Consider the following 27,949-nt stretch of genomic DNA (forward strand, 5'->3'; position numbering starts at 1 on the left):
GGAGTGCTATAGGGTGGTCAGTGGCTGATTTGAAAGAGATAAATCCCTCCGTGTGCATGCATCATATACATCTAGAGGATGACGCCTAACCTTCTCGAGAAATGCAACGGAGACTTAATCCTAACATCAAAGAGGTTGTAAAAAAAGAGGTTTTGAAATTGTTAGATGCGGGTGTAGACACCCCATTTTTGACCGTCCTTAAGACTTGGACATCACCGTTTGAACACCCGGTGATCATCCTTGTTTGTGTTCGTTTGGAGTTCCCGGAGGTCTCGGCTACGCGCCTTGCCTCAGGATCTCCGAACTCGACCGTTTAGTGTCTGGTTTTGCACCAAACACTTGTGTTTTGCCTTAGAGGGGGAGGGAATGCCTTGTGAGGCATCCCCACACATCACCGGCCATGGCCACAGGCCACCGGCTGTGTTTTGTTGCCGTCGGCAATATGTATTGCCGGTCGGCACTATTTGTTGCCGATCGGCACTCATTTTTGTCAAAATGGAAATTTTGAGTAGCCGACCACTGTTCATCTACTTTATGTAGATATTTTGTGCCAGCTGTGATAGCTGGCACCAACTCTGCTTCCCTCCATACACGTGTATGGAGGGATTTCCCTCTAAGCAAGCTTGTTGTGTAAGCTTTGCAAGAGGGACTTCTATAAGAGGAGAGGTCTTCTCCTTGTTCTAGGTTAGAAAGTTTGAAGGCAAAACCAGTGCTTATACATATAGATACACCCTCTCTCTATATTTCCCTCTCTCTCCTCCCTTGTGTGTGTTTCTTGGCCTAAAAGTGTGTTTTTACCTTACTTTTGCACTAATACACACACTATTACACCTTGCTCTGAGATTGAGGGACTTTGAGGGTTGATTCTTGAGTTTTTGGGCTGTTTTTGATCAAAAGAAGAGGGCTGCATTGGCTGTTCTTGAGGTGTGCTTCAAGGGTGAGCACTTTGCTTTAGTTTCCCCAAACTTGTACTAGTCTTTTACCTATCTTGCTTGCTGATTTAATTTTTGTGCATAACATAAAAAAGGCTTATATTTTCATGCTTAAGAACTTTCATTAAGGGTCTTTTGTGGTTTGAGTTCAAACTCACCCTCTCAGGCCTTATTTGGCCTCTTTTGTTGCCTCCTTGGTAAGGCCTTGTTTGCTTGAGTGTTTTGGTCTTTTCACCACTGAAAACCAGTGGATTTTTAGTGGTGAGAAAGGTGGTTTGAAGTCTTGCATAGGGGAGGGACACCTCTCTCCCTTCATTGTCTTATTTCCTTGCATTTTGGCTTAAAGTGTAACATGCATGCTTGATTGGTTTTGGCTCTTTTTCAGAGGTTTTTGGGTGTTTTTAGGTCATATGTAATCTCTATTTTTGGTCGGATTTGTGCCCCTTTGCATGCTTAACATACTTGCTTTACATCCCCCTATTTGGCTTAGAAATGCATCTCATGTTTAGGCCATGATTCTTGCATGTGTTGGCTTAGTCCCATGAAGGTGTTGGCATTATTTTACCATGTTTAAGGTCTGTTGGCCATCTATTTCAGTCATGCTTGCCTTATTTGGTGTCCTCTCTTTATGTTTTGGCTTGTAAGCTTTGAGCATTTTGACTTCTAGCATGCGTAGCTATGACCATCCTCATGATTTGGCATCATTTAGGACCATATTTCAGTCCATAAATCAAGTTTATATGTGTGCATGTGTGACCTCTTTCATGCCTTGAGGGTGTGCCCTCTTATGCCTAGAAATGAGCTTCGGTGCATACGTCTCTTTGGAGCCACTTTAGCTGCCATGTTAGAAGGTTTTGGAGTCTATTTTTGCTTGCTAAGTTTCTGTTTTGGCTTGTCCAATTCATGCCATGAGTGGTCATGTTGGTGGAAGTGAAGTACCCCCTTTTGTGCCTTAACTTTAGGACCATTGGCTTGCTTGTTGGCATGAGTATTTGTCCACCTTTTTAGGCACTTTTGGCCATTGTTTTAGGGTGGATCAAGGTCTGCCCTTCTATGGTTTAAGGCCCTTTTGCATGCTCGTCTCATGTCCATTGCATAATTGCTTCATTAAGTGTTGTAATATGTTGATCCTATTGCTTAAATTGTCCATGTTTGCATTACATTTGCCTCTTGCATGCCTAGCATTGCATATTTGCCATATTAGTTGCATGGCATTTGGCATGCCTTGCATTTCCGATCTCATGTTGTACCTTTGAGTCATTGTTCCCATAACATGCATTGCATTACTTGGTTTGGGGTGTCAAACCAAGTGTGAAGGTCAAGGAGCATTCATACTATAAGTGATGTAATGTGCCTTGACTCTCGGTCACCGGGGCCCTTCACTTCGGTATGATAGGGTCTTGGTCCTCATTTGTGTGATTGCATGCATTTTTTACATCAAGTGGCAAGCTTGATTTCTTGGGCTATCATGCACCATTGATGGCTCGAGGATCGAGGGCCATGCCTCCCTGAGTTCAACACATGATGGGGAACATGACCATGCTTACATGTGCCTAAAATCCCATGCCATATACTGTCTGTCCTTTGTTGCTGTCAAAATTGTCTTCTGCAGGAAGTTTCTGCCGACCGACAGAATTCAGTGCCGACCGGCCATTGGTGAATAGCCGATGACTCAATCATCAGCCGATGGAAGTTATACACTGCCGGTGGGAATTTCCCCCTGCCGATGGTATTCTGCAGTGTGCAAGGAACCTGTCCCAGAACTTTGGAATTTTTCAGAGAAGCAAGGCAGTGAAAACAGAGGCAACAATGGTATGGTACGAACTTTTCGGGCGAGACAGGTTCGAGCATGCATCATTCGCGCATCCCGAGGCGGGGGCTGTGGTCACCTTTCTTTACTTTTTGCACTCATTTTGTTAAGTAAATTAGAAATTCTGTAATAATTTATTTGCTTATCATTCGGACTGTAATATTTATTTGTACCCTCTGAGTGAGGGCAATGATGTAATAAGTGTGCGTGAGTGTGTGTATGTCTTCCAACCCCACGTCTTTCTTCCCTTTTATTTACCTGCTTATGACGGTAGACTAGGGCATATTTAAAATTAGCATGCCTTATGCTATGCATGCGTGCATTCATGCATTTGTATTGCATGCATCAGGCTCGGTACATCACGCTAACTGCATTTGTACTTCAATTCCAAATTGAATACGTGTATCAATTGATCGCATTTCACATGCCATGCTTAGGTTAGCCGAGCCTACTTTGATTGCATCCTGTATGTGTTACATTAGGCAATTTGACAGGAAATAGGACCATGCATGTTGGCTAACTAGTTTATTGTTTTGGCACGGAGTACGATGTAAGTATTTATGCTTTAGCATCCCGCATGCGTGTGAGTGTTGCCATGACAGTATGCTTGCCATGCGGCTAAATGCTTATGTGATAAACTGTTTGAATGCCTGTGGGTGAAGGTTGGATTGTTTGAGTTGGAAAAACTCGTTGAAATCCGTATTTTTAGCCTACTTGCGAGTAGCAAATTCCAAAACATTTTTCCAAATTAAGCGGATATGCAATGCTTATTTCCAAATTAGGCAATCTAGTCTATACTTGTTTGATGTGCGCATAATATAGTAATTGTAGGCTATAACTGGAATAAGAACACGTAACGTTTTCAAAAACGGATATCACGGTTAGTAGAGGCCGATCTTTGGATCGGGCGAGAGGGGGTGCTCATAGCTGACCTTCCCCAATCGTACCCTAGCTCCCGAGCCGAGACAACTCCGGTGATGACGGACATGTGGCCTTCGGCACCGAGTCAGGGTCTCCTAAATTCCCCCATAAAAAATATTTAGGTGGCGACTCTGTATCTAGCAAAGCAGTCCATGTTTGGCACTTCTTTTCAAAAATCTGTTTCTCAAAACGATTTGTCGGATTTGGACTCTTTGGTTCAAGATTAAGAACCGTGACGATTTAAGAGTCCGAGCTGTAGTAACCCCAAATGAACGGAACGGGACTCACCCTCCCGGGGCGTTCGGGGACGTCTACAGTTTTTGGCGACTCTGCTGGGGATTTAGAGAGCTTGACTCGAACTCGTGATGTCCTGTTTTGATCTCATTTATGTGTCTCTTTGCATTGCATGTGCATTGGTTCGCCTAGGACACCGTGTTTGCCATCTGTCATTCCTGAACGGTTTGCCGGAGGCTTGTCTTGTCAAGACATGACCATAAGGCTGACCGGTTATGGGCTCTGACAGTATGGGAACACAAACCCCGATTTTTCCGGGGCACCCTTTTTTGACCATTCGACCTAGTGCATATTCGGAATCTATAGTGACCATCCCAAACTAGGACAGGTTGCCTACCCGATGCTAAGTTGTTTGAAACTGCTGCGTGCATAGTGGAACCCTAGCCCCTGACAAAATAGGACAGGGAAACCTTACCCCAACATAGGGGTGTTTTGGCTCTCTTTACTTGCTATGTGCTTTTAGAGTGGTGCTCTACAGAAACGTACATATCAGTTTGCAAGATTGAGTTTTAGACCTGAGGGCATCAGTATCAGTTTATGAGAATCAGTTATCTGCGGGTATCAGGTTCAGTTTTGGGAACAGTGATTTTGGGGAACAGTGATCAGTGTCGAGGAATAGTGTGTTCGGCTCGCCAACTGTGTATTATGGATACCCAACTGTGCGTTGTGTGTGTTTATTTTATGCCGTTATGCTGTCCGTTTGTTAGTTTATTTATTGCTTTATTTATCTTTTTGCTAGGTAGTTTAGCATCATTGCTTCTAACCCGGTAGATATTCCCCAAGCACTCTGGATTAGAGGTCGTCGGCTCCATCGATCTGAGGATCTGGTAGACGGACAACCAGTGTACCACTCTCTACCCCCGGTTACTAGACGGAGAGCAACTAGGCAGAAGACATCAGTTCAACAGTCAGTACAGAGGGCTTTATCCACCCCACCTGTGTACGGTAGGGATCGGGATCCTGTTTCACCCACAGAAAGGGAATATATACCGACAATTCAGTCAGAACAGAACAACATGGCTAGTTTAGAAGAGATGGTGCGCCAACTCCAAGAAAGCATGAAAGTGATGCAGCAGGATGCTGCCCGACAGGCAGAATTCGCCAAACAACAAGCCACAGTTATGAATGAGCAAGCGGAGTTAATCGTAAGATTGCAGCAGCAAACTGGAGCATCTGCTTCACAGCAAGTCCCTCCCCCACTAAGGGTTCCGATACCCGAAGAGACGCCAAATGCCCGGAATGTCCAAGAAGATATAGACATCCCAACGGGGCCGGCTCCACCCCCGATTATGCCTCAACTATCCAAGGCACCCACTCCTATCAATCAGTCGGATTCTCCCTTCGAGTCCGAGGTCGACCCCGTGGCATTAAAAATGCGCAAGCTTGAAAAGCTGTTCAAGAAATCTCAAGGTGTGAAGTCCATTCCGGACATTAGAGACGGATACACCGACGCGGCCGTGACACTGCCAGATCGGTTTAAGATGCCACAAATTGATCGTTTTGACGGATCCGGGAATCCTATGGTGCACCTGCGACTATTTTCAGACATCCTAAGGCCAATGGGCCTCACTAGACTGCAGAAGCTGTCTTTATTTGGCCGGACCCTGTCGGGTGTAGCGGCCACATGGTATGCCAAATTGGAGGATGGCGTCAAGAGAAGTTGGGACGAGATGGCTGAGGCCTTCATCCTGCAGTACTCATATAATACACAAATCGAGATCACGACCCGGGATCTCGAGACAACGAGGCAAGAACCCATGGAGAGCTTCTCAGAATTTGTAACCAGATGGCGGGCTAAGGCTTTGATGATGACCTTAAGACCCACGGACAAAGACTAGATTTGAATGATTGTGCGCAATCTTCAGCCGAAGCTAATGCAAAAGATGATTGTACTCCCCTTCCCTACCTTTTCCGATCTGCATGAAATGGGGGTGCAGATCGAGGATGCCTTAAAACAAGGCTTGATTGATAATGACCGGGAGCAACCCCGCAGAACTTTTAATCGTAATACTAATGCAGGCCCGAGTGGTGCTACAACTACCAGGACCTCTGAAGTGAGTATGGTCACCACCAACCCTTCCCCGAGAACTATGGCAGCCACACCATTCTCCGGTGCGTCCGGAAGCAACCCACAAACAGCCAAATACCCTCCCAAAAACACCAGAACCTTCGCTCCGCTTTATATGCCCCTGTCCAAAGCTTTGGGGGTTTTGATCAGAAAAGGGCATCTGAAGCCCCTAGAGCCGCGGCCCTTACCGGAAAGACTCCCCGCTGCCCACAACCTAGCCAAGTATTGTGCATTTCACCAGCAGCACGGTCACGACACCGACCTGTGCTTTCGATTGTGTCATGAGATTCAAGACCTCATTGATAACGGGGTGATTTTACCTCTTGAGAAACCCAATGTTACTACAAATCCTCTCCCCACACATAACCAAGCTCCACCACCTAAAAGAATCAATTTCATCCATACTGGGGTCGTGTCCTACGATCCTAGTGTCTATATCACACCCTCCTACCTGCCTAAGCCGGAGGTTTTCCTTCCTGATTGCACCAATTTGTGCATGATGGACGTCTCCATAACCCAACCCAAGCCAGTGGTGGTGACCATCGAGAGCAGGAGAGAGAAGACTCCAAAGGAGAAGGAGGTTGTCGAGCTAGAGTTCGCGGAGTCTGGGAGTGATGTTGGGAATGCTTATAGTCCGAGTGACTACATTTCACCAATGGGCCAGAATAGACCAGATGTGGAATTTCCAGCAGGAGGAGAGCTGTGTGCAATCCAAGGGGACAGTCCAAGACAGGGAACGGATGATTTGACAACTGTGGAAGAGGATCTTGCCAAGTTCCAGTTTTACAGTAACCAAGATCCAGAAGACTCAGTCGTCAACTGGTTCGATTATGAGGAATCGACAGAGGCCACGGGATGGTTGGAGTATCAGCCAGATGTGGTAGGAGAATTTCAGTCAGAACAAGGCCCGGCAGGGGCAGGAATGTTAGTAACAGCCGGGAGGGTCGAAGAACAGAGTACATCACCGGAGAGCGCCGGTGTCAAGAGTTTCGCTCGGGATTGGAGCATTTTGAGTACAGGGATTATTGAACAGTCTACTGCATTGATACAATCAGAACAGGAAAGATTCGAAGATTCTGAGAGGATCAGGAAGGCAAAAGCCCACGTGGGGGTTGAGACTGCCACAAGTACAGGAATGGAGAATGTTGCGAGCATAGGAATAGAAGGTACTGCAAGTATCGGAACAGTCATGCCAGAACCGGACAGGTGCCTGTCAGCGGCAGATGGCATGTGGTGGGAAGACGATGATCTATGTCTTGCCCACACGGACGAGGATTGGGGGGGTAACCAACCAGATGATACCTGGTATATCGGCGAAGTCGATCACATGACTAGGAGTGGACGATACTTCAAGCCTCCACACCTAGATCAACCGGAGGCATCTGGAAAAGATAAGGAGGCAGAGAAGCAAAAGGAAAAGCAACTCGAGGATGAGGCCGTATTGAGACAATTGAAAAATATACAAGCAGACATCTCCATCTGGGAACTGCTTATGGCTTCTCGAGTACATAGACAGGCTGTCCTTTCAGCCATGGATAAAGCCAAGCTTTCTATAGACACCACGCCCGAACAGCTGGTGGGCCTAGTTTTTTCGGGAGGGACTACCTCAATGTTGACCTTTTCTGACAAAGAACTGCCACCTGAGGGTGCGAACCATAACAAGCCACTCTACATCTCTGTGGAATGCAGAGATAAATGGATACCCGTGGTGCTTGTCGACACGGGGTCCGCCATCAACGTCTGCTCGGCAAGGACAGCCTATGCGATCGGTTTGAAAATCGCGGATTTTGTGCCAACGGCCCAGGTGATTCGGGCGTATGACAACACAAGCCGGGAAGTAATGGGAACAGTTAAAATTCAAACAAAGGTTGGGCCGGGACAGCATGAGATAGATTTCCATGTCTTGGAAGTTCCTGCAACTTTCAACCTGCTTTTAGGGCGGCCGTGGTTGCATCAGGTAAAGGCAGTCTCCTCCACCCTACATCAGATGGTGAAATACCCCTATGGGAAGGGAGTAGCCATCGTTTTTCGAAATTCATCGATTCATCCGCCGCCAGAAGTATCTATGCCTGTTCTAGAAATTGAGCACGGTATGGAAGATGTGTTCATATCGGGTTTTACCTTGGCTGAGGCTCGGGTTGTACAGGACATCATGGCTGCTAGTGAAGGGGTATATGTCAGTGCTCAGGCAGTCTATCTCATGAACAAGCTCCAACACATCCCCGGGATGGGATTGGGCAAGAACAGCCGGAAGGGCGTCGCAGCATTGGCCGAAGTGCCACACAACCCTCATACCTTTGGATTGGGTTATCTACCCACCAAAGAGGACTGGATAAGGAAAGGAAAGGAAATGGCCGGAAGAGCCAGAGCAAAGAAGGCTGGGAAGCCTTTCGAGTTGATACATAGGCCCATTCAGGGTACCCTAAACGGACGCTTCGTCCGGGAGGGGGAAGACTTTCCATTTTGTGGTTTCCCAGAGCCGTGGTTGAACGCGGAGAAGAAACGCGTGCCAGGTTTCGAGATCTTCTTTGAACTGCAGCTACCTGAGAATGAAGTCGTCAAAGGGAAGGCAGATCTATCGGCTGAGGTTGAACACAGTAAGGAAGTGCAGTCTAAGGACGCTGAAAATGAAATAGGGGTAGCGCTGGCATGTCTACTTTCAGATCCTCCGATCGAACAAAAGTGCTTGGGGGATAACTCCTCGGTATGCGTGATCGGGAACGAAACGGCTGCGAGCCTACCGGCAACTATTTTGGATGCATCCATCGCACCCTCTCTCGTCTGGCAATATGAAGAAGGATTTTTGTCCAGCAGCACCGGGTCAGGTAGTGAGCCGGAATCTGATTCCACCGAGTCCTGTGAGTCGGAATCAGGTTCCAGCTCGATTGAGTCTGAGTCCGGTATTCCTGGGGGTGATAACCCGGATGCCACAGTCCTGTCTAGGTCGTCATTTTCTTTCTCTTTTGAGTCTGTCGTAACAGAAGAATCGGACGGCTTGGAAGTATCTAATTAGAACGATGTGGATGTGGTTTCTGAGTATTTTTCTGTGCCTTTGATTTATTGCTTAAATTAGGATTTTCAAAATTTTGATGAAAACGACGAGGAAGAAATTCCTCCGATTTTGCAACGGTTAATTGATCAAGAGCAGGAAAGATTTTTTAAACCCTTAATGGATGAAATCACTACAGTGAATGTTGGTACTGAGGAGGACCCGCGGCTGGTCCAGATCGGGTCCACGTTGTCTTCGGAGGAACGCGAGCGCTTAGTCGCTTTATTAAAAGATTTCAAAGATGTTTTCGCGTGGTCCTACGAAGACATGCCTGGAATCGATCCTGAGATTGTACAGCACTGGATCCCTCTTGATCCCGAGGCCCGACTTGTCAAGCAGAAACTCAGAAGGATCCGTCCTGATTGGGCCATTAAGATCAAGGAAGAGGTCACCAAGCAAATCGACGCAGGCTTCCTGCTGGTATCCGAATACCCGACTTGGTTGGCCAACATTGTTCCGGTGCCGAAGAAGGATGGCAGAATTCGGGTATGTGTAGACTTCAGAGATTTGAACAGGGCCAGTCCGAAGGACGACTTTCCCTTGCCGCACATTGATGAATTGGTAGATTTCACGGCAGGACACGCCTTGCTTTCGTTTATGGATGGCTTCTCAGGCTATAATCAGATAGTAATGGCATCCGAAGACCGGGAGAAGATTGCATTCACTACCCCGTGGGGTACATATTGCTACAGAGTGATGCCATTTGGGTTGAAGAACGCTGGAGCTACTTATCAACGGGCAGCAACCACGATATTGCATGATATGATCCATAAACAGGTCGAGGTGTACGTGGACGACATGATTGTCAAGTCCAAAAAAAAGAGAGGGCCACTACACCACCTTACAAAAGTTCTTTCAAAGGATCAGAGAGTTTCGGTTGCGGTTGAATCCCCAGAAGTGTACATTCGGTGTTACAGCGGGGAAAATGTTAGGGTTTCTGATTACACAAAGGGGCATCGAAGTCGACCCTTCCAAAATCAAGGCCATCCTGGAAATGCCACCACCAATGAATGAAAAGGAGGTGCGAGACTTTCTAGGTAAAGTGCAATTCATAAGACGGTTTATCTCAAAATTAACCTTGACTTGTGAACCACTTTTTGGTCTTCTGAAGAAAGGAAAGAAGTTCCAATGGGACGGCCGATGTCAAGCAGCTTTTGAACAGATCAAAGAATATTTACAGAACCCGCCCGTGTTGTCACCACTAGAGCCAGGGAGACCGTTGATATTGTACCTTTCAGTAACTGAAACCACCATGGGCTGCATGTTTGCACAAGAGTCAGAGGACAAAGTGGAAAGGGCCATCTACTATCTGAGCAAGAAGATGCTGGATTATGAGACCCGCTACACTCCGCTGGAGAAGGCTTGCTTGGCCTTGGTATGGGCTACCAGGAAGCTGCGGCACTACTTGCTAGCTCACTCTGTAATGTTGGTTTCACGCTTGGATCCCATCAAATATCTCTTCGAGAAACCGGCACTTACGGGTAGGCTAGCTCGTTGGCTGCTTTTGCTCTCTGAATTTGATCTGAAGTATGTAACACGCAAGTCAGTAAAAGGAAGAGCAGTAGCGGAGTTCCTTGCCGACCACCCGGTTGAAGGGGATGAAGCGGCTGAGTACTTGTTCCCAGATGAAGCCATTCTGCACATCGAAGATGAAACTTGGACGATGTACTTTGACGGAGCGTCGAACCAATACGGGTATGGGATAGGAGTGTTGCTGATAGTGCCGGACGATTCCCGTATCCCTTTAGCATTCAAACTCCGATTCAAAGTCTCGAACAATGAAGCAGAATATGAGGCATGTATTGCTGGCCTAGAAGCAGCCCTAGAACTAGGGGCAAGATGGTTGGACGTTATTGGGGACTCGAACCTTGTTGTATCTCAAGCAAAAGGAGACTGGAAAGTCAAAGAGGAAAGGATGATAATTTACCACCAAACCTTGGATTTGTTAATTCCTCGATTTGAGAAGCTAAATTTCACCCACCTGGTAAGAGAGAACAACAGGTTCGCAGATTCACTAGCAACTCTATCTTCCATGACAGACATCCCGTCTGGAGTCCGGATGCGTCCAGTCATTATTAACCAGAAGTTTGCGCCAGCGTACGAGTCAATTTCCGCCATAGATGAGGTTCAGGACGACAACCCCTGGTATTACGACATTTGGAACTTCTTGGAAAAGGAGGCGTATCCGCCAGGGGCAAATGCCAAGGATAAAAGGGCAATCAGAAGAATGGCTGTTCAGTTCATCATCTGCGGGGGTAAGCTGTATAAGAGAGGTCATCTGGGAATGCATAAGCTCTGTGTAGAAGCTGAGGAATCGAAGCGCCTGATGGAGGCCATCCATGGAGGAGACTGCGGTGCACACATGAATGGAGTAATGCTAGCCAGAAAGATCCTCAGACAGGGCTACTACTGGTCTACCATGGAAGAGGATTGTATCGGCTTTGTTTGGCGATGCCACAAATGCCAGATCCATGCAAACCGCATGAACATCCCGCCGTCAAAGCTGTACAACATGACGTCCCCATGGCCGTTTTCAGTTTGGGGAATCAATGTGATCGGAGCTGTTACCCCGAAGGGATCGAATGGGCATGAGTTTATCCTGGTAGCGATAGATTACTTTACGAAGTGGGTCGAGGCCCAATCTTATGCGGTGTTGAAGGTGTCGCACGTCGCAAAGTTCATCAGAAACAACATCATCTGTCGCTACGGGGTTCCAAACAAGATTATTTCGGATAACGGTTCCCACTTCAAGAAGGAAGTGATTGACTTGTTGGAGAAATATAACGTGGCTTTTCATAAGTCATCCACATACCAGCCGCAAACCAACGGAGCAGTTGAGGCCGCCAACAAGAACATCAAGCATATACTGCGGAAGATGGTGGAAACCTACCGGGATTGGCCAGATATGTTGCCGTTTGCTCTGTGGGGCTACAGGACTTCAATTAGAACTTCTACTGGAGCGACTCCGTTTTCATTAGTTTATGGAATGTAGGCCGTTCTACCTATCGAAATTGAGGTTCCGTCCTTACGGGTATTGGCTGAGTGTCAAATAGCCGAAGCAGATTGGCAGCAGAGCAGGTTTGAGGAACTCATGCTCTTTGACGAGAGAAGACTGAAAGCACTGTACCACGTTCAAAGCTATTAGCGCAGAATTGCCCAGGCTTTCAACAAGAAGGTTAAGTCCAGGAATCTAAAGGAAGGGGATTTGGTGCTCAAGGACAACCGAGCTCCCATCCACGACCCAAGGGGCAAGTTCAGACCCAATTGGACCGGTCCCTACATCATCAAAGCTATCTGGTCAGGTGGAGCTGTGGTTTTGATGGACCTAGATGGCCTGGAATTTTCCCAACCGATCAACATGGACAAGTTGAAGAAATATTACCCTTGAGAGGCTCGCTAGGCCGAAAACCCGAAAGGGCAACCTAGGCAAAAGTTAGAGCACAAAAATTAGAAAAATATAAAAACTGAGCTCGCAAGGCTGAAAACCCGCAAAGGGCGGCTTTGGCAAAAGTTAGAGTGCAAAAGGAGAGTGAAAATACTCGAGCGAACCTAAGCCTAAACTACGTAAGGCTTGATTCCCATCTATGGGATACGTAGGCAACTTCATCTTGAAGTTCAGCCATAACACTTCCCCGATCAACTTTGTCCATTTGATCATCTCGGCCATCTTTGTCTATTCAGCATTCAAGGGTTCGGTTATGATCTCCGGCGCAGTTCTCCTCAGACTAGGGGCAACTTTCTGTTGCTATGTAGTGCTGCGGTGCTCTTCAGACTAGGGGCAACTTTCCAGTTGCAGGGATCTGGGATTGTGCATCTCAGTGACAGATCTCAGGCGTGTCCAGTTCTGATCCACATCGAAAATGATTTTGAGAAGTTTTAATAAAAGCTGACTTTGTTCAAATAATCTTTTTACAACTCTGACCATTTTTGGACTAAAGCGGAAAATTTTCAGTACCACAATCTTCAATTTCATTGATTTCAAAAAACAGAGTTCTCCTGCTCTTGCATACAATCGAAGTTGCTTTTCATTACAATCATAAAGAAAACTTGAAAGTACTAATAAAGCAATAAATCTGGGGCATAGTCAAGTCAGGTGCTCCTTCGCCCCCTCCCAGAGCTGGTCGAAGCCTCTGATGCCAAAATAGGCCCAACCTGTGCCTCCTCATTGAGCCAATCCACGCACTCGTCAGACAAGGTGCAACTGAAAGTAAGGGCGGGGGCCAGGAGTTCTATCATCCTCCACGCGGTGGCCTGCCAAGCAAGTTGTGCGCCTCGGGCTGGGAATGCAGCAGGATACTCTATCCCCTCTGGCGGGCAAGTCTGATCATGGCCAAATTGGCGTCGAATCCGGAATGGGAAGTAGAATACACAGTGAGTGAGACCAACCAATTGAATCCCAGTCTGCCGGGGCATATTATAACTCATTGCCGGAAGGCTCAGCCAAGGGCACCGCCAAGCAATACGGTCTGCAGACAAGCAGCACATCCAAGCGAACCACCATCCCTCATCCAGGGCATTGACTAGACGGTGCCGAAAGAAGTAGCCACGAGCTGAATATGCTGGGCAAGAGTCCACAACCTACAGTTTGTCCATCAACCATACCTGGGGAGGGATGAAAAATGAGAGAGTAAAGAATAGAGAGATGTACGAGGAGAGAAAAGTGAGAATAGGGTTTTGTGAGAAAAGACCGAGCTTGAGGGCCGAGTGATGTGAGCAATGTATAATGTGAAATTGGATGGGAAACATTACCTATAGTAGTAGTGGACTCCCTGCTAATCTGGTTGTCTCATGACGATAAAAGGCGTCTAAGCCCATTAACGTCTCAGCCAGAGTCATGACAATGCAGCTGTTGCCCTCCTTCAAGCCTTGGGCAACCTCAATCAGCCGAACACTAGACCCTCCAGAGCCTGAGACGAATAGAAAATGGGATAGCATGCACAAACAGAGGGCATGTCGCCGGAAGCCTTGCCAATGGTGGTTGTTGCGATCACCAGCATCAGAAAACCGATCGATCAAACTCGGAATGTCCAGCATCCCGTCACAAATCAGAGACCGAGCGTCACGCATGCTGAGTCCACACATTCGCCCTAAGGATTGGGCATGGCCAAAATTAAGTTGGGGCAGTAGCTCCTCGTCGCGCTCGGACTCCATTAAGGCTCGAAAATCTTCAAAGGTAGGACATATCTCTTGCCCAGCGAAGCTAAAGACATGCGTCACCGGATTCCAAAACCTTGCCGCGGCATGGAGAAATGGGAGGTGCAACGGGGTACGACCCAGAGTGAATAGTGCATTTATGCCGAAACCCCGGAAATTCAACTTTTCCGAGCCATCCAAGCTAGCAATCCAAGCTGTGAGATTTTGAGCAAGAAACTTTTCCATTAGAGCAAATCAGTGTGGAATTGAGAAAAACTACGAAGCTGGGATCTTTTGTAGGAGATAAGGTTGGTTGGAGGACAAGTGTCAACATTCTGGTGATTCCCTCATTCATAGCCGGCCGGCCAAATATTCTGCCGACCGGCCATTACCTTTTGCCGACCGAACAAATTTCTGGCCGATGGCCATTCCTTGTGGCCGATGGCCCCTACCCATGGCCGATGGGCTTCCTCCTGGTTCCCTGAGTTGTTTATGCTAGGGGTTGGGGAACTCTACCACCTCCAATCTCCCCTCGGTGATCGATTTTTGGGAAGTCACACCTGTCTGCTTATCAGGTTATTGTACATTTGCTTATCGAGTTGTATTTCACTCTCTTTGAGTTTTTGATTTGTTTATCGAGTTGTACTCACACTTGTTTGGTTATATCATGCCTTTGTTTTGCTTATAGAGTTGTAAGTCGGTTCGCTACCTGATTATTACGATGCAAATACTCGGTGTTCAAAATAAGTTCAATTTCGTTCACATTGTGGTGTGATACCTTGCGATGCGATGCATAGAAAGTTTACAAATGCAACATCTTTTGAACAAAATGGTTGTTTCATTCTCGTCACGTGTTTTGCGAAATGTGTAATTTTGAGAAAGAATAAAACCTGCCCGAGGCAGTGCAATGTGCTTAAACTACTTGTAAAAAGGAAAGTAAAACATAGAATGACAGGGTAGCAAAGTGTCGGAATGGATACCAGCAAAACTCCCCTTGCGGTCAACGCACCTTCCATGCCTTTGTTCGGGTCAACCACATGGTTTGGCACCTTTGAAACGTGGATCTTCGAGTTGACCTCAGGCCACAACTTCTGCGAGTGATGCTCGATACGTACGAAGAATGTCCCTTCCCGTATCCTTTTCATGTCTTGAGGATTCCCACAAATCGCTTCAACTACGCTGTGTTACAGTATTTTACCCCCTCCCTTGCATTATGAATGATATGTTCTCACTCACATGTGTTCAAGTTTCTCTTTATACACTTTACTTGCGTAGACCGCATGTTAATTACATTACCTGCGTAGACCGCATGTTTGTAATCAATTTCATTACCTGCGTAGACCGCATGTTAATTACATTACCTGCGCAGGCCGCATGTTTGTAATCAATTTCATTACTTGCGTAGACCGCATGTTAATTACATTACCTGTGTAGACCGCATGTTTGTAATCAATTTCATTACCTGCGTAGACCACATGTTAATTACATTACCTGCGTAGACCGCATGTTTGTAATCAATTTCATTACTTGCGTAGACCGCATGCTAATTACATTACCTGCGTAGACCGCATGTTTGTAATCAATTTCATTACCTGCGTAGACCGCATGTTAATTACATTACCTACGTAGACCGTATGTTTGTAATCAATTTCATTACTTGCGTAGACCGCATGTTAATTACATTACCTGCGTAGACCGCATGTTTGTAATCAATTTCATTACTTGTGTAGACTGCATGTTAATTACATTACCTGCGTAGACTGCATGTTTGTAATCCATTTCATTGCTTGCGTAGACCGCATGTTTGTTCAAATTTCATTACTTGCGTAGACCGCCTGTTTGTTCGATTACATTACTTGCGTAGATCACACGTTTTGCCTGCGTAGACCGCATGTTCATAATCATTTCATTACTTGCGTAGATCGCATGTTTCGCTTGCGTAGACTACATATTTGTTCAAAAATTCATTACTTGCGTAGACCGTATGTATTGCTTGCGTAGACCGCATGTTGGTTCAAATTTCATTGCTTGCGTAGACTGCATGCTTACGATCAAATTCATTGCCTGCGTAGACCGCATGCTCCACTTACACATCTGTACCTTCACAACATTGTTATGCTCCCCACTTGCTTTGCGTTGTCACGCATTCCGAGTACACTATTATGCATGTTGCTAACGATATTGTACCAGTTAAGTTTGTTTTCTTTGCAGGCACGATATTGTATGTACGGTTCATTTGAGGCTGGTGCAACTAGACGAGCCGCACAGGTATTGTATCCTCCGAGTGAGACGTATTGAGAATTACATAATTCTCTTACATCCCTTCTGCATTGTAGTGTAGTTCGATATATGCTAGCTTAAAATTGTCGCATGTATGCTTCATTACAGCTTTCTTCGCATGATCATAAGTTATGCTCGGCTTCGTGCATTGTCTTACATTTTGCCCCTGCCTTCGGGCGCATACCTTGTCTGTCTTGCATGTTTGTCTAAGTCTTCAGCCTTGTCAAAAATGCGTCATCTCTGGGCTTTGACATTCACTCCCGTCATTGTTATGACTTTCGAGTTCTGTCAAAGAGGGGCAACTGTAGACACCCCATTTTTGATCGTCCTTAAGACTTGGACGTCACCGTTTGAACACCCGGTGATCATCCTTGTTTGTGTTCGTTTGGAGTTCCCGGAGGTCTCGGCTACGCGCCTTGCCTCAAGATCTCCGAACTCGACCGTTTAGTGTCTGGTTTTGCACCAAACACTTGTGTTTTGCCTCGGAGGGGGAGGGAATGCCTTGTGAGGCATCCCCACACATCACCGGCCATGGCCACAGGCCACCGGCTGTGTTTTGTTGCCGTCGGCAATATGTATTGCCGGTCGGCACTCATTTTTGTCAAAATGGCAATTTTGAGTAGCCGACCACTGTTCATCTACTTTATGTAGATATTTTGTGCCAGCTGTGATAGCTGGCACCAACTCTGCTTCCCTCCATACATGTGTATGGAGGGATTTCCCTCTAAGCAAGCTTGTTGTGTAAGCTTTGCAAGAGGGACTTCTATAAGAGGAGAGGTCTTCTCCTTGTTCTAGGTTAGAAAGTTTGAAGGCAAAACCAGTGCTTATACATATAGATACACCCTCTCTCTATATTTCCCTCTCTCTCCTCCCTTGTGTGTGTTTCTTGGCCTAAAAGTGTGTTTTTACCTTACTTTTGCACTAATACACACACTATTACACCTTGCTCCGAGATTGAGGGACTTTGAGGGTTGATTCTTGAGTTTTTGGGCTGTTTTTGATCAAAAGAAGAGGGCTGTATTGGCTGTTCTTGAGGTGTGCTTCAAGGGTGAGCACTTTGCTTTAGTTTCCCCAAACTTGTACTAGTCTTTTACCTATCTTGCTTGCTGATTTAGTTTTTGTGCATAACATAAAAAAGGCTTATATTTTCATGCTTAAGAACTTTCATTAAGGGTCTTTTGTGGTTTGAGTTCAAACTCACCCTCTCAGGCCTTATTTGGCCTCTTTTGTTGCCTCCTTGGTAAGGCCTTGTTTGCTTGAGTGTTTTGGTCTTTTCACCACTGAAAACCAGTAGATTTTTAGTGGCGAGAAAGGTGGTTTGAAGTCTTGCATAGGGGAGGGACACCTCTCTCCCTTCATTGTCTTATTTCCTTGCATTTTGGCTTAAAGTGTAACATGCATGCTTGATTGGTTTTGGCTCTTTTTCAGAGGTTTTTGGGTGTTTTTAGGTCATATGTAATCTCTGTTTTTGGTCGGATTTGTGCCCCTTTGCATGCTTAACATACTTGCTTTACATCCCCCTATTTGGCTTAGAAATGCATCTCATGTTTAGGCCATGATTCTTGTATGTGTTGGCTTAGTCCCATGAAGGTGTTGGCATTATTTTACCATGTTTAAGGTCTGTTGGCCATCTATTTCAGTCATGCTTGCCTTATTTGGTGTCCTCTCTTTATGTTTTGGCTTGTAAGCTTTGAGCATTTTGACTTCTAGCATGCGTAGCTATGACCATCCTCATGATTTGGCATCATTTAGGACCATATTTCAGTCCATAAATCAAACTTATATGTGTGCATGTGTGACCTCTTTCATGCCTTGAGGGTGTGCCCTCTTATGCCTAGAAATGAGCTTCGGTGCATACGTCTCTTTGGAGCCACTTTAGCTGCCATGTTAGTAGGTTTTGGAGTCTATTTTTGCTTGCTAAGTTTCTGTTTTGGCTTGTCCAATTCATGCCATGAGTGGTCATGTTGGTGGAAGTGAAGTACCCCCTTTTGTGCCTTAACTTTAGGACCATTAGCTTGCTTGTTGGCATGAGTATTTGTCTACCTTTTTAGGCACTTTTGGCCACTGTTTTGGGGTGGATCAAGGTCTGCCCTTCTATGGTTTAAGGCCCTTTTGCATGCTCGTCTCATGTCCATTGCATAATTGCTTCATTAAGTGTTGTAATATGTTGATCCTATTGCTTAAATTGTCCATGTTTGCATTACATTTGCCTCTTGCATGCCTAGCATTGTATATTTGCCATATTAGTTGCATGGCATTTGGCATGCCTTGCATTTCCGATCTCATGTTGTACCTTTGAGTCATTGTTCCCATAACATGCATTGCATTACTTGGTTTGGGGTGTCAAACCAAGTGTGAAGGTCAAGGAGCATTCATACTATAAGTGATGTAATGTGCCTTGACTCTCGGTCACCGGGGCCCTTCACTTCGGTATGATAGGGTCTTGGTCCTCATTTGTGTGATTGCATGCATTTTTTACATCAAGTGGCAAGCTTGATTTCTTGGGCTATCATGCACCATTGATGGCTCGAGGATCGAGGGCCATGCCTCCCTGAGTTCAACACATGATGGGGAACATGACCATGATTACATGTGCCTGAAATCCCATGCCATATGCTGTCTGTCCTCTGTTGCTGTCAAAACTATCTTCTGCAGGAAGTTTCTGCCGACCGGCAGAATTCAGTGCCGACCGGCCATTGGTGAATGGCCGATGACTCAATCATCAGCCGATGGAAGTTATACACTGCCGGTGTGAATTTCCCCCTGCCGATGGTATTCTGCAGTGTGCAAGAAACCTGTCCCAGAACTTTGGAATTTTTCAGAGAAGCAAGGCAGTGAAAACAGAGGCAACAATGGTATGGTACGGACTTTCCGGGCGAGACAGGTTCGAGCATGCATCATTCGCGCATCCCGAGGCGGGGGCTGTGGTCACCTTTCTTTACTTTTTGCACTAATTCTGTTAAGTAAATTAGAAATTCTGTAATAATTTATTTGCTTATCATTCGGACTGTAATATTTATTTGTACCCTCTGAGTGAGGGCAATGATGTAATAAGTGTGCGTGAGTGTGTGTATGTCTTTCAACCCTACGTCTTTCTTCCCTTTTATTTACCTGCTTATGATGGTAGACTAGGGCATATTTAAAATTAGCGTGCATTCATGCATTTGTATTGTATGCATCAGGCTCGGTACATCACGCTAACTGCATTTGTACTTCAATTCCAAATTGAATACGTGCATCAATTGATCGCATTTCACATGCCATGCTTAGGTTAGCCGAGCCTACTTTGATTGCATCCTGTATGTGTTACATTAGGCAATTTGACACGAAATAGGACCATGCATGTTGGCTAACTAGTTTATTGTTTTGGCACGGAGTACGATGTAAGTATTTATGCTTTAGCATCCCGCATGCGTGTGAGTATTGCCATGACAGTATGCTTGCCATGCGGCTAAATGCTTATGTGATAAATTGTTTGAATGCCTGTGGGTGAAGGTTGGATTGTTTGAGTTGGAAAAACTCATTGAAATCCGTATTTTTAGCCTACTTGCGAGTAGCAAATTCCAAAACATTTTTCCAAAATAAGCGGATATGCAATGCTTATTTCCAAATTAGGCAATCTAGTCTATACTTGTTTGCTGTGCGCATAATATAGTAATTCTAGGCTATAACTGGAATAAGAACACATAACGTTTTCAAAAATGGATATCACGGTTAGTAGAGGCCGATCTTCGGATCGGGCGAGAGGGGGTGCTCATAGCTGACCTTCCCCAATCGTACCCTAGCTCCCGAGCCGAGACAACTCCGATGATGACGGACATGTGGCCTTCGGCACCGAGTCAGGGTTTCCTAAATTCCCCCATAAAAAATATTTAGGTGGCGACTCTATATCTGGCAAAGCAGTCCATGTTTGGCACTTCTTTTCAAAAATCTGTTTCTCAAAACGATTTATCGGATTTGGACTCTTTGGTTCAAGATTAAGAACCGTGACGATTTAAGAGTCCGAGCTGTAGTAACCCCAAATGAACGGAACGGGACTCACCCTCCCGGGGTGTTCGGGGACGTCTACAGCGGGTATTATGTACCCCATCCCGCAAGTAAATGAGTCCCACACAAGTGGTGTCTAAGAAATCGGGCATCATTATTGTAGAGAATGAACAAGGAGAGTTGGTCCCCACACAAACCACTACTAGGTGGCGAGTGTGTATTGATTATAGGAGATTGAATTCCATAACTAGGAAAAACCATTTTCCTTTGCCATTTATTGATCAAATTCTTCAAAGGTTGGTAGGGCAGGGTTTTTATTGTTTTCTTGACGGCTACTCGGGGTATAATCAAGTCCCGGTGTACCCTGCTGACCAAGAAAAGACCATGTTCACTTGCTCTTTTAGCACTTTTGTTTATAGGCGCATGCTCTTTGGGCTATGTAATACACCGACGACTTTTCAACGGTGTATGATGGCTCTTTTCTCCGATTGGTGAAGAAATTTCTAGAGGTTTTCGTGGATGATTTTTCAGTGTTTGGACTGCCTTATGAGGAATGCCTTAGGAATTTGACTAGAGTGTTCAAACGATGTACCGAGGCAAACTTGATTTTGAGTTAGGAGAAGAGCCATTTTATGGTTTGTGAGGGTATAGTGTTGGGACACATTGTGTCCCCTCGAGGTATAGAGGTTTACAAAGCTAAAGTTGACCTCATTGCAGGCCTTTCTCCACCCACTTCTTAGGACATGCAATTTTTTACCGTTGGTTCATCAAAGACTTTAGTAAAATATCTCGTCCTTTGTGTAGTTTACTTGCTAAGGAAGCATGTTTTATCTTGGATGAGGCATGTTTGAAAGCCTTTGAAACACTGAGAGTGACCCTTACTACCGCCCCAATCATGAAATCACCAGATTGGTTGCTTCCCGTTGAAATCATGTGTGATGCCTCAGATTATGCTATCGGGGCTATGTTAGGCCAAAGGGTCAATAGGGCACCATATGCTATATACTATGCTAGTCGCACTCTCTTGGATGCATAATTGAATTACACTACCACTGAGAAAGAGTTGCTAGCTGTGGTCTTTGCCTTAGATAAATTCCATCCCTATCTCCTAGGCTCCAAAGTCATAGTCTTCACTGATCATGCCGCTTTGCGGTATTTACTATCAAAGAAAGACACCAAACCTAGGTTGATTAGATGAATTTTGTTGCTTCGAGAATTTGACCTAGAGATCCGAGATAAGAAAGGATCTGAGAATGTGGTGGCGGATCACCTTTGCCGAGTCCTTGTTGAGTAACTAGTGACCCTTTAACTATGCATGATTCGTTCTTGGACGAACAACTTCTTGTGGTGTCACGAGTGAGCCCCCCATGGTTTGCACATATTGTGAATTACTTGGCCATTGGACAACTTCCTAAAAATTGTTCTAAGCAAGACAAAGACCGATTCTTTTCGCAGGTCAAGTATTGTTTTTGGGAGGATCCGAAGTTGTTTAAATATTGCTTCGACCAAGTGATCTGATAGTGTGTGCTAGAGAGTGAGGTGCATAGCATTCTTACATTTTGTCATTCTTCTGCATGTGGCAGTCATTTTAGTGGGCATAAAACGGCCGCCACGATTTTACAAAACGGGTTTTATTGGCTCACCATTTTTAAAGATGCCCATCAATTTTGTAGAACTTATTTGCACTGTCAGCAAATGGGTTCGATATCTCGTCGTGATATAATGCCAATGTTCCCTATTCTTGTGGTAGAGATCTTTGATGTTTGGGGGATTGATTTTATGGGCCCTTTCCAAACGTCATTCGGGTTTGAGTATATTCTCTTAGCAGTGGATTATGTTTCTAAGTGGGTGGAGGCAATAGCTACCCGAAACAAATAATGATAAAGTAGTAATCAAATTCTTGCATGAAAACATCTTTAGTGGTTTTAGGTTTCCTAGAGCCATAATAAGTGATCAGGGTACGCATTTTTGTAACCGGTTCTTTGAGTCAGTAGTTAAGAAATACTCTATCACTCATAAAGTTGGCACTCCAAACCATCCTCAAACCAGTGGCCAAGTGGAAGTCTCTAATAGGGAGGTGAAGCACATAATAGAGAAAACGGTGAGGCCAGATAGGAAAGATTGGTCAAAACGTTTGATTGATGCATTATAGGCCTACTGCACTGCTTATAAGATACCCATTGGGATGTCACCATATAGGACAGTGTTTGGCAACGCTTGCTACCTATCGGTTGAACTTGAGCACCGAGCGTTGTGGGCCATAAAGAAGTTTAACTTCGATATGGCTGCGGCTAGGCTCAGCCGGAAATTGCAACTCAATGAGTTGGAGTAAATTCGAAATGATGTATATGAGAGTTCAAAAATTTTTAAAGCTTGAACTAAGGAATTCCATGACAAGCACATTAATAGAAAATCCTTTGAATTCAGTCAAAAAGTATGGCTTTTTAACTCAAAATTGAGACTTTTTCCGAGTAAGCTTAGATCAAGATGGGATGGTCCCTTTGTGGTTGTAGAGGCATTTATTCATGGTGCCGTTGAGGTGCAAGATCCAAAGAATGGCCACACTTTTAAAGTGAATGGCCAAAGACTGAAGCCGTATATGGAGGGGATTAGAAATGGGGATATGATTGAATCCATTGCTTTGATAGACCCTTTTTACTTTGATTGAGAGATTGATGTCTTGTTCTCTTTTTTTTCCTTTCTATTCTATTCTATTTTTCTTTATTCTTGCTATGCTTTATTTGACGTCTAGGAGACTTTAAATCCTTTAAAGATGTAATTCCTTTGGTGTTAGTTGTGCTCAAACGACATCTAACGGTCTGGTATAGCCACCTAACTGTTTGTAATGAGTTCCTAGGAGACCAACTGAGACGGTGGAAACTAGAGTTTGAATGGCAAAGCCTAGAACACAAAGGTTTGGAATTTCTGAGACTAAAGTCTGGTTTAAATATCCAGGGGTGTGGAGATTGCTTCAAAATCACCCCGTCTTGAACTCTGTATGGTAGCCCCATAGGTCGACTTAGCTTTATGTGACTCAATTCTGGATATTGAATCAACCTAGTCTGTTACCTTGTTGGAGAATAGGGAAAGTTACAAACATTGTTAGGGAGAAAAGTAGTACTCGTGGTTTTTGCGTGAAGATTATACCTTTGTTGAGCATTTAGATATTTGCAAAATGTTATTTTTATTTCAGATGTGCATTAAAGGTAAAAATGGTTTCAATTTTTATATGGGTTTTAATTAGGTTTGTAAAAGAAATTAAAAATAATAATAATAATATTAAGCAGACCGCACGTGCGGCCTAAATGGGCGCACGAGCAGAGAGTCCATGCTTGGGCGCTCGAGCGGAGGGCCAAGCCGCACGAGCAGCCCAAGCCCCACAACGTAACCGCCGGACAAGCAGCCCAATTTCACTGTTGGAGCAGCCCAAAAATCAGCGCTTACGCAGCCCAAATAGGCGCACGAGCGGCCCAACAAAACAGCAACAACAAAAAAAACGGCACGCACGAGTGGAGGCCTGGGCCGCTCGTGCGGCCCAGGCCCAAATGGCTATTGCTTGAATGCCGCTGGAGCGGCCCGATTCTTCGGCACAAGCGGCTCATAATTCAGCACTCATGCGGCCCAAATGGGTGCACAAGCGTTCAAAAAAAAAAAAAATCCTGCAAATTTTATTTATTTATATTTCCTTATTTTATTTTGTTTTATTTTCTTTAAAACAAAAAAAAAAAAGATTTCTTTAAGAAAACCCTAACCCACCTTTGACCAACACCACTTCCCAGCACACTCTCTCTACCTCTCATCATCTTCTCTCTCTCTCTCTCTCTCTCAACCCCACAAACCCACAAACTCATCAAACCCCACCATCACCAACTTCTACTTCCTTCTTCCTTCAACTTTCACTCACCACCACCTTCCCACCGAAGCATCACCATCTTTTCCGACCAGTGACCTTCCGGCGGATCTACATCTTCTTCTTCCTTTCTTTTCTTCCTACTTTTTTTTTTGAGGTAATCACCCTCTTTTTGTTTAGATTTCTTAGTTTTCCATTGGAATATTAGTGCATTGGTAGTTTAATGGTGATTTTTGAGCTTTGTTCATTATCATTCATCATCTTCATCCTTACATATAAAAAAAAAAAAAAAATTGATCCTGTAACCAAGCAACAAACCACCACACGCGCGACCAAGAAAAAAAAGAAAAAAGGGACCAATAATAATAATAATAATAATTTAACTTGTAGCCTATTTTTGTATAATGTAGTTGTTTAATTAGTGGTTCTTGTTAGTTTCTATAGCGATTCCGGGTTTTACCCCTTATTGTACAGTGATCCGGACTTGGTTCCGTGGATGTTAGCAGTTATTTATATCTTGTTTACATCCTTTCGTACTTTGTGTTTGAGTTATAGGATGTGTTGGGCGTGTTCTGGACAGGTAGGTTGAGTTTTGGTCTCAAGTGTAGTTGCCTAGGTTTTCGGTGTTACGCTCGAGCGGATCATTCTGCGCTCGAGCGCAGTTTGGTTTTTGGTTGTCCGCTCGAGCGGGCCTTCTTGCGCTCGAGCGTGGTTTACACACTCCCAGTATCTTGTGTCTCTGCAAAACTTCTGTAGGTGTGTTTTTCACGCTCGAGCGGGTAGCGCTCGAGCGGGTGTTTTGGCGCTCAAGCGTGTAGTGCTTTGTCTGTGAAAGTTCTGGGAGGGGGAAATCTACGCTCGAGCGGACTGGTTTTCGCGCTCGAGCGAATGTATATCATTCTTGTGTCTTGGCGCTCGAACGGGCCTTCTTGAGCTCGAGCGTGTCCAGATTTTTGTGCTTGACGCTCGAGCATTCTATTCTCCGCTCGAGCGGGTCATACGTATATGAGTCATCCGCTGGGTAATTTTAAATCACTTTTTACATTTCCTTTCTCTCTCTTACTTTCCCAAAATCATTTTTGAGAGCCTCTCTCTCTACGATCTCCCTTCTCTCTAGGGTTTGATCTAGTTAGAGTGTCTCTCTATCCTTCGGCCTTTGTAAAAAGTGTGTTGATCATTGAGAGCTACGTTTCGATCCGAGAATCTTGGTGTTTGGAGCATTTTCGTTTTCTTCATCTTCTCCGATTAAGCTCTAACTTCGAGGTAGGGATATCCTACTCCTCCTTATGAGCTTTGTCTTTAAATTTTAGCATTTTGATATGTTGGGGATTGTTGGGTAATTTTGAGAAAGTTTGGGTCTTTGTGTAACTTTACAAAAAATGGGGTTTTATTTATATAAGCCTATATACATGTTTAGCATAGAGAAATGAGATAAATGTTGGGTTATTGATAGAAATGGAACCTTAGGATTGTTTTGTTAATTATGGGAAATGCTCTAATTACATTGATGAATTAATTTGTGAAATTAATTTTGAGAAATGAGAAGTTGAATTGAGAATGTTGAAACTGAGAACGTATGGGATTAAACGGTGTAGTAGGATCATTTATCACTCACCTAGTTGAAATGTTGATATTTTATCCATTTGGTGCATTTATTTTCTGTTTAGAAATAACTGCTTTGGGCTATCGGTGAAGGATAGTCTTGATTGTTGTAGACAATGCATGATGATTAGGCAAACTAAAACTAATCAATTGAGTATGCTATCAAGTATAGCGGTTGGAATAATACATTAACTTTATGTATTGATTGATTATGTATATGATCTATGTTTATATACATTGTGTGTGGGAGGAGATAGGGGATGTACTCCATGGTTTAGGGGAAGATAGGGGATGGACCTCTAAATCGGATTTTGGGTGACATTGATATAGCACTACAATGTGTATCAAGTGTGGATTATGGAAGTGTTTGAGTTGATTTGATATAGCACTAAAATGTATATCGTTATCAATTGTGAAGTATAGAAGTATTTTTATGTTATATTGATACAGCATCAAAATGTGTATCCTTCATGAAGTATGGAAGTGGTTTATGTGTTATTGATACAACACCAAAATGTGTATCCATCATGAATTTCAAAAGTGTTTTAAAGATGGGTCATAATCTCATTAAGTTATTTGGCTAGGTTCTGAACCTTGTTCTCAAACTCAAAGTTGAAAAGAAGTGGGAAATGAAATGTAACATGGACTTGAATGTCATGAAACGGTGATGTGTTATAAGTGGGAATATAAGTATGGACCATCTATTGAATGCTGTTATTTTAGTCATTGTTTATGGTTGGTTTGGTATATTTCTACTGGTTTGCGGCTCACCCTATATGGGACATCATTTTCAGGTACAGGTAGCATGCCACCTTTAAGGACATAGCTTGGGAGGCTAGAGGCAGTCAGACTTTTTGGTTGTTTTGCTTTCCTTGGATGTATTGCATGTAAATTCAAGCCAAGGGCTTAATATGTATATGAGTTAGTACTCACTTCTTGTAACCAAGTGTTGGCTTGGAAAGTTGTAAGCCCATAGGGCGTTTACTTTTGTTGTCAACATTTAATACTTTTGTAAGAACTATTCTGATAAATAGAAAGATGTTTATTTCTCTTATATTGTGCATGCCAAGAATGATGGGTTTTATGTATTATTTTGAGGGCGTTACAACTTGGTATCAGAGCGTACCGGGTTCGAATACCTTGGGTACGTGGGAAGTGATTAGTATCACAATGGGTTTGTCTCGCTTGTTAGAAACTTATGTGTGACATTATGTGTTTATTTGATAACATGTTTATGTGACTACTTGGGTATGGGATTTAGTTTGTAGGATGTTGATTGGATCCTTGGGTTTCTGTGAGTCTTGTTGGAAAAGCACTTGATCAATGCTGTTTCTAACCGGAACTCTAGTAACACCTCGGGACTATCATTATCCGGAAATGAAATTCAAAAGTGCTTATGTGTTTATGTGCTTATGTAGAGTGAATTACAGTTGTCCATGTATTAGGGCGCCAGTGTTTAGTTTTGGCACACTTATGAATGTGCTAATGTTCTTTGTTACCTTTATTAGGATGTCAGGACGAGGAAGAGGTGGTAGACGTGGCAGACGTGGTAGGCAGGAGATGCCTTTACCAGATGATATTCCGGCACAGCAGGAGGGGGTTGGCCAGGCTAATATGGCCGAGCCAGCAGGTCAGGAAGCTATGGGCGCTTTAGCCCGAGGGATAGCCGATGCTTTGAGGGAGTCTATGGGTATTCTCAGAGCTGAGAATCCAGTTCAGGCTCCAGTGCAGGCCCAGGTTGTTGAGACAGGGCCTTCTGTAGACGTCCCCGAACGTCCCGGGAGGGAAATCTCGTTTTGTTCATTGGGGCTCACTACAGTTCAGACTCAAATGTCACGGTCCTGTATCTAATCTCGCAGAGTGAAATGCAAGACCGATGAATCATCAAAGAGTCTAGATCCGGCAAATTGTTTTTGAAAACAGATTTTTTGAAAGAAGTGCCAAACATGGACTGCTTTGTTAGATTCAGAGTCGCCACCTAAATATTTTATTTTGGGAGAATTTAGGAAACTCTGACTCGTGC

Source organism: Camellia sinensis, chromosome 14 (assembly GCF_055761805.1).
Source record: "Camellia sinensis isolate YWXY chromosome 14, ASM5576180v1, whole genome shotgun sequence".
NCBI lineage: Eukaryota > Viridiplantae > Streptophyta > Magnoliopsida > Ericales > Theaceae > Camellia > Camellia sinensis.